Genomic DNA, 12240 nt, shown 5'->3' on the forward strand with positions numbered 1-12240 from the left:
AAAAGTGAATATATCAGCCAAAGAAAGAGAAGGGCATGAAAATAAGACTCCATCGGCCTCACAAACTTAATACCGTCGGGGTCAGAAAAGAACAAGAGTTGACCAAGAAAGGTCAGATAGGATAGATGAAAGTGAGAGGCCTGGCACAAGTGGAAGCAATGCCAGGATTCTGCTAAGGGGTCCATGGTCATCAACTCACGCTCCCAAGTTGACAGCCCCCAGGGCACCTTCGACTCACCACTTACGGCAGGCAGGGGATACCGCGGGTGTTATTACTGCCCCTACCCACAAAATATAGTGCTTGAATTACTACAGCTTTATTAAATTTTAGTTCCTGAGAACTCTGGGATAGAAGAAACCAGACACACAGCCACTAAAGGGTACTGTAGAGGAAAAACTGGATTGAGTCCAAATCCTGGTCACTGACACCTTACTCAAAATCAAATGCAACATTAAAACAGTCTGTCATAGACAATAAGATAAAAACAGGCTTGCAGCCTTTACGCACTGTTGTTACTGCGATCATAACAAGTTGAGCTAGTTTCATATCAATTCTGAGCAACTAGAGATGGACAATGTTATTTTCTCAGCTGCCACACGCTGCTTTCCCCGTCATTTGATCATCATATATTGTAAACTTTCAAACTTCAGTCACCATAGTTCAGAGTCCATAAAAGGTTTTGAGTTAGATTTTGGAGGAATACAGTAAAATAGACCCACACATTATTGTCTATTTTAACATTCAACGTACCTTCCATTTTCAACACCATCTCACAATTCATTTTGTTCAGCACAATTGAATACCCTGGAATGAGGAACCATACAGAACCTGATAAGAGATGGGTGATTTTTCATTATAGCCTTCAAAATTGGTACTTGTTCGGTTTCGTGTTTTGGCCTCACCGTGAATCTGTTGGCATAACTATCTTAGTAATGTCTACCTTTATATTTTCTGAGTGTGCTTCCTGATGCACGACCATTATCTTGAGCCCTTTAATACCGTTGAACCAAACAAAGCAAAATCCTTTCCCAGTTATATGATGTGTACCAGGCGGTACACCTCCACGCCGCTAATTTAAAATTTGCGCCAGTTGAAACTCCTCTGGCGGAGGAAGTCTGAACTTTATCTAATGTATTAATTTTCAAGTTTCTCAGAAGATGTCACCACTTGGAAATTTTGAAGTTTCTGAACTGGGTCGTTTTCGACGTATTTTTGTTTTGATTGTAGTAAGAAGTGTGAACTTTCTCTTCTGGAGGACACTACTGAAGAACTACAATAGTGCACCCTAGTGCAAGGTGAAAGAACTGTTTTTGGAGAAATTTTTATTTCAAAAGTTTGTTTCTTGTTAAATTTCTTTCTGGTATTGTTTAAGTTGGCTGTATTCCCCTTTCTTTCCCCTTGTTTTGAATTTAGCCAATCCCAAATTTCTTTAATTAATTTACGACCAATAAGGTGTTTCTTCTTCAGATTGGATATGCTGCTTAACCCTAACCAATAAATGATTGCGGGCGGGTGTTTTCTTTCCTGAAACGCCTCGAACTTTCCGCGAGAGTATATAAACTGCTGATTTTAGGGTCTCTGCGCCACTTCAGTACCATCTTTCAGTGTGTAAAGTACATAGCAGGGGGCGGGTAGCGCTTCTTTCTTCGGGCAGCAGTTCAACAACCAGGTAATGGCCGTATAATAACTTCTTTTCTTGCTAGCTCAGCAGTTTAACTCTCGGGGCGGGTCCGAAGCGTTTCCACCATGCAACTTTTCCTAAAATGTAAAGACACCTTGTATTTATTCTATCTTTTAAGCTACATATTGGGATAGAGAGTGCTTAACCCTCTGGAGCTCCCACTCATATTGTTTTGAGGTGAACTTATTTCTCACAACTGATTCTTCCTTAATGTAATGTAAATTGTTCTTTTCTAAAGTCACCTCTGTAGTATGGGATTAGCCCTTGCATTAGTGGCCTAGAGCCAGATTAGGTTTTAAAACAAAATGTATTAGGAGTGCAGTTCGCCTCCTCTCACTTTGGTATTTTAGAGGCCATGTAATTATCCTTTTCTCGCTTAATAGGCCTCAGTAGGTTGGGTATTTTACCCCTGTGTTTACGTCCTCAGAGGACAGCTTGAAGGTCGGGTTAGGTGTGGCCTTTTGATAGGCTTAAAATTTTGAGAGCGGATCGCTCTTTTGGAATTTGTTTCTGCGTGCCTCTAGGAGGTCTTACTGTGTAATTTGGAGCAAGTGCTCCTGGGCGTGATTGGGGTTTTCTGCCCCTTTGTGAAACCTTATGTATATGTAAGCTTGGGCTAACTGCTCAAGAATTGTGAGTCCGGGGCTCGAAGCCCAAAGCCTGTAAATACTGTTGTTGCTCTTTGGTTGCCTTGCTACGCTGTACCTTCCATGCTTGTTATTTCTTGATTTTGAAAAGAGAATATAACCTTGTTAAATTTTACATTAACTTTAATTTCGTAGTTTGAGACCCGTTCACACCCGCACCTTCTTTCACCTCTACCTACCACAAAAAAAAAAAAACGGTAACATGATGAAATCATTTATATTACACAGACATAACCATACTTTGTTGAATAATACTGGTCTGGATACTCAGTAATGGCAATATTTTTATATCAAATGTGATCACTTATATATGACTTCTTTTGCACCTTTCACGTCTTGCTTCATTTGCTGCCTTGAACTTGTGGGGATCATTACACTTACTGACTTGCCAGCTACAGTAAACACAACATTAAATAGAACTGCAGTTTTATTCTACCAGAACTTAACACTGTTTTCCTACAATACCGTCCATAGATAACATTACGTAGTCAGGCACTAGATGTATTTCTTTACTATCTGGTCAAAAATTAGATGTATGGCTTTTCAGGCGTTTGCTCTATTAACCAGCGTTTCGTCTTAGGTCTGACTCTAGACTCCTCAGAGTGGGATGTGTCAGACCTTACCCACTGACGCTGGGGTGTATGCAGATTTACTATATCATGTCAGCCATCTTGTTATAATTATGCTGCCATGGAATCATAAAGAAGAAATGTGGTCTACATGCTTTCACCGGCGTTGCCTGGTGTGGCAAGGTCCAGCTGCTGCATTCTAGGTTCCTGTGGCAGAGGGATGACGTGGTTTCGCCACACCAGCCACCCACAGAGTCGAAGTGGTCAGGGCTCAAAGTAGTCCGGGAACCTAACTCTTCGGCCGGAGCGTGTTTTGGTGCCAAGTCACGGGGTAGTGGGGCACGTTTAGGTGCCGGTAATACTGCGGCCGTGTCATTGTGGAGTGTTCTCTGGGCTGATGCAATGATCCTGAGTGGTATTTTGTCCAGATATGGGTGTGTTATCAGCCAGGAGGAAAGCAGGTTTTATCTGATCAATGCTGACGTAGACAGGCTTGCCTTATATCTGCACAGTAAGTGTCCTATCACTTCAATCTAAAACTCGACGTGGGAAAGGGTATGGTGGATATAGGATCCCATGGACCGTGTCATCACGTAGGTAGACATAAGTATAAGTGTTCAAGTCACTGAAGATGAGAGTGGAACGTTGATCATGTCCTGATGCTGGCAAAGGATGCAGTCCACTCATTTGTTGGCGGAGTCTGACTATGAAGTTGCAAGTGTCCTCAAGGCGGTTGTCTGTCGTGGCACAAAGCATTTCTCCTGGAAGAAGATTTGGTTCTCCGTAGACTAACTCTGCCGAGGAAGCGCCAAGATGTCCTTTATGCACACTTCAAATACCAAGTAAGACAATTGGTACGGCTTGCAGCCAAGACATACCAGGATGGCAATGATGGCTGCCTTGAGTTGACAGTGGAAACATACAACCATGCCACTGGCGCAAGGATGCCAGCTGGTTGTTAGGGAGTGTGAGGTTCTGGTGAGAATCCCCTGGTTTCGGAACCACTTCTTCTAAAGCATTACTTTGTCAATATTATATATTTTTCATCTAAACAGTGTTATGTGGCTGAAGATGTTGATAATATACGAAACATGTACCACTTTTGACCATTAAAAATTGCCTTAAGCAATCATTGTATCGACTAGGTGGAAAATAAATAAATACTTAATTGTGAATCTGTCTGCCTTGGTCGGTCGTGATACAATGTGGCGATCCAAAGCGAGATATCCAGCATGCGACAAAAGCTTCAGTGACGTCTTCGGCTATGATGCATTCCAGTGGCTAGACTTATGGCCAGTGGGTGAATTGATCCACTGCTGTCAGACAGTATTGGTAATTTCCAGCAGGAGGGAGTGGGCTGATGATATCCAGATGGACGTGCTGGAAGCGAGCAGGTGCTGGGGTAAAGCTGCCAACTGGTGCATTGTTATGCCGCTTGACCTTCCGAGCGTTGATATGCCTGGCAGGCTCGTACCCATGTACGGCAGTCTTTTTGCAGGTGGGACCATATGAAGCGTTCTGATGCCAAACAGGCAGTCATTCTGACACCACGATGACTTAGACTGTGAAGAGAGTCGATAGCTTGTCTGCGAAAAGGTGCAGTGATAAATGGTCTGGGTCGACGCATTGAAGCGTCACAGAACAAAGTGATTTTCGTTCCTGGTATCCGGACTTGCTGCAACTGAAGTGCTGATTTGCAGTTCAACAGATCAAGGAGTTCCTGTGACCGTGCCAAAGCGCAGAAGTCCAAGGTGCTACTGGCAATTCCGTTGATGTGAGACAGTGCATCTGCGACTACGTTGGAGGAGCCTTCATTATGCTGAATGACCATTGTGAACTGAGCGACGAACGATAACTGGTTCAGTTGCAGAGGTGGAAGTTTGTTGCGACGTTGCTGGAAGGCGTAAGGCAGGGGCTTGTGGTCCGTATAAATTGTAAACTGCTGGGCTTCCAAAATGTGTCTCAAGTGCTGCACTGCTTCATAAACTGCAAGCAACTCTTAGTAGTAGGCTGGCCATTCGGTTTGCTTTGGAGATAAGTTTCCTAGAGAAGAAGGCTAGAGGCTGCCAGGCATCGTCCATGAATTCCTGGAGGCTAGCTCCAATAGCGTTGTTGGAAGCATCTGTGAACAATTCCAATGGTGTTTGCGGATCGGGATGCGCTAGGAGGGAAACTTGAGCGAGGCTTTCTTTACAGGCGGCAAAGACGCGTTCCATTTTTGGTGTCCAGGGTACCTGTTGATAGCCGCGTAAACTGAGTACAGCTACGTGGAGTGGAGCCTGGTATTGCGATGCTGAGGGAAGGAACCAGCAATAAAAACTGATCATTCCCAGGAAATGTCTGAGATCATGCGCAGTTTAGGGGAGAGGAAAATTCCGCAGCGCTGTGATGCATTTCGGCAGTGGTCGTGTCCCTGCAGCAGAGACTTGGTATCCAAGAAAGGTGACTCTTGGAGATGCTAAGGCACTCTTGGTAGCATTGATGAGGATGCCATAGTCAAAGAGACGGTGGAAGAGAGCTCGCAGGTGGCGCCTGTGTTCTTCGGGACTCTTAGAGAAGACCAAGATGTCGTCGACGTACGCAAACGTGAAATCCAGACCTGATAGTACTTCGTCCATGAATCTTTGACAAGTTTGAACAGCACTGCGTAGTCTGAAGGTCATGAAAGGAAACTCAAAGAATCTAAAGGCGATAATGATTGTGGTCTTTGGAATTTAACTTGGGTTCACGGAAATCACGGTGTACTCCTTCAATAGGTCAGTAACGGATAAAATAGTGCATCCACGGAGCTGATGGCTGAAATCATGAAGATGCCGAGGTGCATACTTGTCAGGAATGGTCCGTGAGTTTAAGGCTTGATAATCTCCGCGGGGCCGCCAGCCTTTGTCCTTCTTCGGTACCAAATGAAGCGGTGACGACCAAGGACCCTCAGAGTGTCGCCAAGCAGCTCCAAATGACGCCAAATGAGTTCGGTACGCAAATAAGCGTATGCATTTTGCGCTGGTGGCTTGATAATATCTTACTTCCGCAGCATAACGACTGTCCAGCTGGGAAACAACGTACATGTATTTTCTTGCGTCTTGCGTGATGCCAGATACATTGAACTGTGCTTCCACCTAAGCAAACCAAAGCACCAGCTTGTCTGGCCAGATAACAGGTAACTGAACTCCAACACGATTCACTACAGTACTAACCTGTGAGGTTGGTGAATGCAGTGTTTCCTGTGGAAGTTGCATTTGTACCAGGCGATTTTGTTCTTGTAATTGCTGGAGCTGCTGTTGTAATTGCTCCATAATAAAGGCTGTCACTAGCGTGTGAAAAGTCCTGACTTTATGTAGAAAACTGTGTCACACGGTATAAATCACATCGGGTTCACCAAATGTAGGGATCATTACACTTACTGAGTTGCCAGCTACAAAAAAAATAAACAAAACATTAAATAGAAATGCGTTTTTATTCTGGCGGAACTTTATATTGTTTTTCCTACAATACCATCCATAGATAACATCACGTAGTCGGCACTCGATGTATTTGTTTACTTTATCCTAAGTGTCAGCCATCTTGTTATAATTATTCTGCCATGGAAATCATAAAGAAGACATGCAGTCTACACGCTCTCACCGGCATTGCCTAGTATAGCAAGGTCCAGCTGCTGCCCTCTAAGTTCCTGTGGCAGAGGGATGATGTGGTTTCGCCACAAAGTGATTTTGATGTGCTACATGAAATAAACCTGTGAGGATATGCATGGAACAAACTCCAACAATTCCTAGTATCCTTTATTCAGAGTTCATTTGATGCTGAAGTAATTAAGAAGATAGCTTCCTTCTCTGACATGCCAATTGGATTGTGAACTTATGACAAGCAATTTTCACAATACATGCCTTTCAAATATTCGCTTGTTATATTTTGACAATAGTCGAATCTGTATCCTCAAATTTTAATTATTCAGTTTGCTAGATCCTGAACGCCCCCATCGGTCATGTTATGACTACCTTTCCAAACACATTCGCCAGATATAGTATAGGAGCATATCTTTTATGGCACTAATGTCCGACTCGTTGGCTGAACGGTCAGCCTACTGACCTTCGGTTCAGAGGGTTCCGGGTTCGATTCCCGGCCGGGTCGGAGATTTAACCTTAATTGGTTAATTCCAATGGCACGGGGGCTGGGTGTATGTGTTGTCTTCATCATCATTTCATCCTCATCGCGACGAGCAGGTCACCTACGGGCGTCAAATATAAAGACCTGCACCTGGGGAGCCGAACCCGTCCTGGGATATCCCGGCACTAAAAGCCATACGACATTTCATGGCACTAATTTCACCTTTTGTGGAGAAATACCAAATGCCTGCATAGCAAGCCTCATCAGTAATTGTTTACACATGACATTTTCCTCCATTCCGAAGATATCAGGCGTATGCATAACTTTTTGCCAGTTCTTGTGGTAAAAAACAGGTAATTATCAAGGAAAATTCTGTTCATTCAAAATTTTGGCCACCAGCTTCTACACACTTCACCCATCTTTCAGGTAAATTATGAATACCAGAAAAACAGCTCGTCTTTGGCACCAAACCATTCGTCGAGCCATTTTCCAACTTCCTCGAAATTGCTGAAGAGCTGCTCTGTGAGCACATGTCCCATTGATGCGAAGAGGTGATAGATGGCGCAAGGTCGGGGCAGTACGGTGGGTGCAGAAGGATGTCCCATCCACAGGATTTCAAAGTGTGTCTCACAGGTTTTGCTGCGTAAGATGGCACATCGTTGTGTAACAAAATCCTTTTCCCATGTCCTCTGGCCCATTCGGGTCGCCATTTGGTCAATGCGTAATTTATATTAATCATTTGTTGACGATAACGTAGTACATTAACGGTTTTGCCGGGCTTCAAGTTCATAATACACAATACTGCTCTGGTCCCACCAGACACAAAGCATGATCTTCCTGCCGAAGCAATTTGGCTTCTGTGTTGAAGGACAGACTTCTCCAGGTGATGGCCACGGTTTTCTCAGCTTTGGGTTTCCAAAATAAATCCATTTTTTGTCAGCCATTATAATTTGGTACTGAAATGATTTTTTCTGTGGCGTTGAAGCAGCATTTCACAAAAGACAGCGCGATTTTCCATTTGCTGTTCATGCAAATCGTGTGGGACCCATTTACCAAGTTTAATGATCTTCCCCATTGCTCTAATGATGGTTTCTTGCGATACACTTAATATCTTTTGTTAGTAGAATCCTATTTCACTATAAAAGTAATAAACCAAGTATTAACATTGAATAGTAGTTCACTTTACTTGAATAATTTGTCAAAAATCTTCATATAGAATAACTGGGCATATTTTCTGGACTTCAGCAGACATAGGACCCTTGGACACCTTTAAAACATCCATAGCACTGAAGTAATCTTCATTCCTGATGTCCAAAGTTTACCATGGATATTTTCAAGTGTCCCTTACTTGACGACTGTAGTTTTGAAATAGGCAGATCTTCAACTGACAACTTCTCACCATCCTGCAACAAAAAGCAAACAATTTCACATTATTTTAACTAAAACATATTAGTGCAACAAAGGTTAGAGTTATAAAGGCTAGACTGGCCAAGGTTGGATTGATTATGCTAGGCTAGAATATGAATGATGATGATGATGATGCTTATTGTTAAGGAGCCTATTATCGAGGTCATCGGCCCTTAATGGTACTAAATGAAATGACAAACAAAAGTTCAAAATAATCCACAGACCAAAATAAAAAAAAATTCATGAAGAATGAATGGACATGAAACAAAAAAAAACAAAAAAAAACACTGACCAACTCAAAAAAACAAATAATAGTACCGTATTACTGAATAAGGGACCACTTATAAAGCACAATCCTGAATCGAGGATGCTTGATGTCTAAAGGGGTCCAAAATCCAGGTCCAAGGCCCCACAGAATGGTACATGACGCGAGTAAAGTAGAACCATGGTATTTGTCATGTTCGGGTACTAATCGAAAGTAGCGAAGATACACGGTGTTCGACACAAGAAGGTACTACTCACAAGTATTGTACTTCATAAAGGTAACGCAGACCTATGGTGTTTCTCACACAATGGCGCCACTCATAGCCAACGCAAACTGATGAGGTTCCTCACCTAGGTGTACTAGTCACGGGTGCCGGTATTCCCCTGGTGTTCCTCACATAGTGGGTACTAATCACAGGCAACGCAAACCCACGGTGTTGCTCATATAGTGGTACAACTCACAGGCACTGGAAACCCACAGGAGACCCAAATCTTTGCTGCTACTAACCACAAACCTATTTCGTACCGAATGTAGTGGTACTGATGATGATGATGATGATGATGCTTGTTGTTTTAAGGGGCCTAACATCGAAGGTCATCGGCCCCTAATGGTACGAAATGAAAGAACAAAAAATTCAAAGGCATCCACTGACCAAAATAAAAAGTCATGAAGAATGAATGAATGGATGGACAGGAACCCAACAAAACACAAAATAAACAAACAAAAACCAGTGGAGCGGACTCAATGCAGATCGAAAATAACATTGTTACCGACCAAGGAACCACATACAAAGCACAATGATGCTTGGTGTCTAAAGGGGGTGCAAAATCCACGTCTAAGGCCCCACAGAATGGTACATGTCGCGAGTAAAATAGAACCATGGTATGTGTCATGTTGGGGTAGTAATCAGAAGTAGCGAAGACTCACGGTGTTCCACAAAAGATGGTACTACTCACAAGTATTGCAATACGTACAAGTAACGCAGACCTATGGTGTGTCTCACACAATGGCGCAACTCATAGCCAACGCAAACCGAGAAGGTTCCCCACCTAGGTGTACTAAACATGGGCGCCGGTATTCCCGTGGTGTTCCTCACATAGTGGGTACTAATCACAGGCAACGCAGACCCACGGTGCTGCTCATATAGTGGTACAACCCACAGGCTACGGCCAGACCCGCGGTGTTGCTCACATGGGTACGACGCACGGGTACTGGAATCCACCAGGCCAGGCTTTTACTGCTACTAATCACAAAACTATTTCGTACCGAATTTAGTGGTACTACTCGCAAGTACAGGCAACCTATGGTGTTCCCCGCGTGATGGTACGATTCAAAATTAGTTTCATGGTTCTAATTCAGTCAGTCCTTGGTCGCCCCTTTTAGTCGCCTCTTACGACAGGCAGGAGATACCGCGGGTGTATTCTACATGTGCGTCCCCCACCCGCAGGGGGTAGTGTGTTTGGTCCGCGAGAGGTATTTTATTTCCCTCAAGTCCGTTGGCAAGCCGGTTAGGACCCCCCTATCCGCCACCTGGGACGCGCCACGTGGGAGTATCACCTCTCCCCCTGCTACGCCTGCGTAGCAGGTTCGTGGTGTAGTGGTACTAGCATCCTACATATAGTGGTACTACTCGCAAGTACAGGCAATCCATGGTGATCCCCATGTGATGGTATGATTCAAAAGTAGTTTCATGGTTCTAATTCAATCATCCCTTGGTCACCCCTTTTAGTCGCCTCTCACAAACGGCAGGGGATACCGTGGGTGTATTATTCGTCTGCGTCTCCCACCCACAGGGGGTAATGAGAGAGAAAAAAGAAGAAAGAAGGGATCCGTCACTTTGAAAGACGAAGTAACGGACGAATAAAGGCCAGGACCATAAAGGGCGTGAAAATGAAAGACTCCCTAGGCCTCGAATGCTCTAATACCGTCGGGTTGGAAAAGAACAAGAGTTCACCAAGGGAGGTCGGACAGGAGAGACGAAAGTGAGGAGCCTGGCAGAAGTAGAAGCAATGCCAAGACTCAGCTAAGGGTCCTGTGGTCGCCAATCCACACTCCCAAGTCGAGAGCCAGTGGTTTGAAAATTTCTTGGAATGTACTAGAATTAAGTACCTTACCTCAGTGGAACTGCTTTTATTTTTCAACATAGTCTCCCTGGAGACTAATGCATTTGGTCCAGCGATGTTCCAATGGCTTGATCCCATCTCGAAAATGAGATTCCTCCAGGCCTGCAAAATACCTCTCGAATTCGGCTGCCAGTTCTTCCCTTGTAGAAAATCTCCATCCACCGAGGAAAATTTTCTGCTTGGGGAATAGATGAAAGTATGATGGTGCCAAATCAGGTGAATAAGGTGGATGTGGCAACAATTCGTACCTCAGTTCATGAAGTTTTGCCATGGCAACAACACTTGTGTGCGGTGGAGCGTTGTCCTGATGAAAGTTGACCTTTTTCCTTGCCAAACCAGGCCTTGTTTCGCGTATCTTTTCCTGTAGTTGATCTAGGTTTGCATAGTACTGCCCCGTAATTGTTTGGCCAGTAGGAAGATAATCTATCAGCAGAATGCCTTTTGCATCCCAGAAAACTGAGGCCATGACCTTTCGGCCGAACGCACTGCCTTTGCTTTCTTTGGTGGTGGTGAATCAGCATGTTTTCACTGCTTTGACTGCTGTCTTGTCTCTGGGGTACAGTAGCGGACCCAAGTTTCATCGGTAGTCACAAACCGGCGCAAAAAATCTTGTTGGTTGCACTAACAACAGGCCAGACCTTGTTCGAACATTTCCAATCTGGTGCGTTTATTGTCCAATGTCAAGAGCCGCAGCACCCATCTTGCGGATAATTTTTTCGTACCCAATTCTTCGATTAAAATATAATATACCCATTCAGGAGACATCCCTACAGCTTCAGCACCCGCACTTAGCTTCAGCAATCTCCCACACTTTCAGTCGACGATCCTCCATGACCATTTTATGCACTTTTGCGATAAATTCTGGGGTCATACCACTTTTTGGCCATCCACTACGCGGATCATCATCCAAGCTCTCCCGACCAAATTTAAACTCGCTGGTCCACTTGGCAACAGTTGAAAATGAAGGAGCAGAGTCCCGCAGTGTGTTCTGAAAGTCGGCATTCATTTCTTTTGCTTTCACACCTTCCTTTACAAAGTATTTATTCACTGCTCGAATCTCAGTTTTTTCCACTGTCACAAATCACTACGCAGGAACAACAACAAAGAGTCGTCACTACCACACTCCTGCAGCTAGAGCACCGACGCGCCACGTGTTCACTCACAAAGGATGTCTGATTAATGCGCGGGAACCTCGTTGCTCCAGCACTGACGTCTAGCGGTGATTCTGAGAACTTTTCAAACCGTCCCTGTACTTAGGCACCTGAAGAGAGTATGCTAAGTATATGAGATCATGCTTAGATACGTCGGGAACAGATACTTGACCGTGGTGAAGGATTTTTTGGGGGTTAACGTATAATCCCAAATACCAACTGCCACAGCATAAGACCCGCACCCTTATTTTGAAAGAACAAAACTTTTTTTTTTAAATGTGAAGTCAAAATTATT

The 12240-nt window shown here is 44.0% G+C and overlaps 1 long non-coding RNA gene across 1 annotated transcript in view; it reads right to left on the reverse strand.

Moving 5' to 3' along the window:
* Nucleotides 1–2738: 2738 nt before the first annotated feature.
* The window catches only part of LOC136871747 (uncharacterized), a 28950-nt gene continuing 19448 nt past the window's right edge, over nt 2739–12240 (reverse strand). Inside the window, exon 3 of the long non-coding RNA XR_010859808.2 lies at nt 2739–8402. This is a non-coding gene — a long non-coding RNA (uncharacterized lncRNA). The remainder of the gene's footprint in view (nt 8403–12240) is intronic.

The sequence above is a fragment of the Anabrus simplex genome, chromosome 4, assembly GCF_040414725.1.
Source record: "Anabrus simplex isolate iqAnaSimp1 chromosome 4, ASM4041472v1, whole genome shotgun sequence".
NCBI classification, from domain to species: domain Eukaryota; kingdom Metazoa; phylum Arthropoda; class Insecta; order Orthoptera; family Tettigoniidae; genus Anabrus; species Anabrus simplex.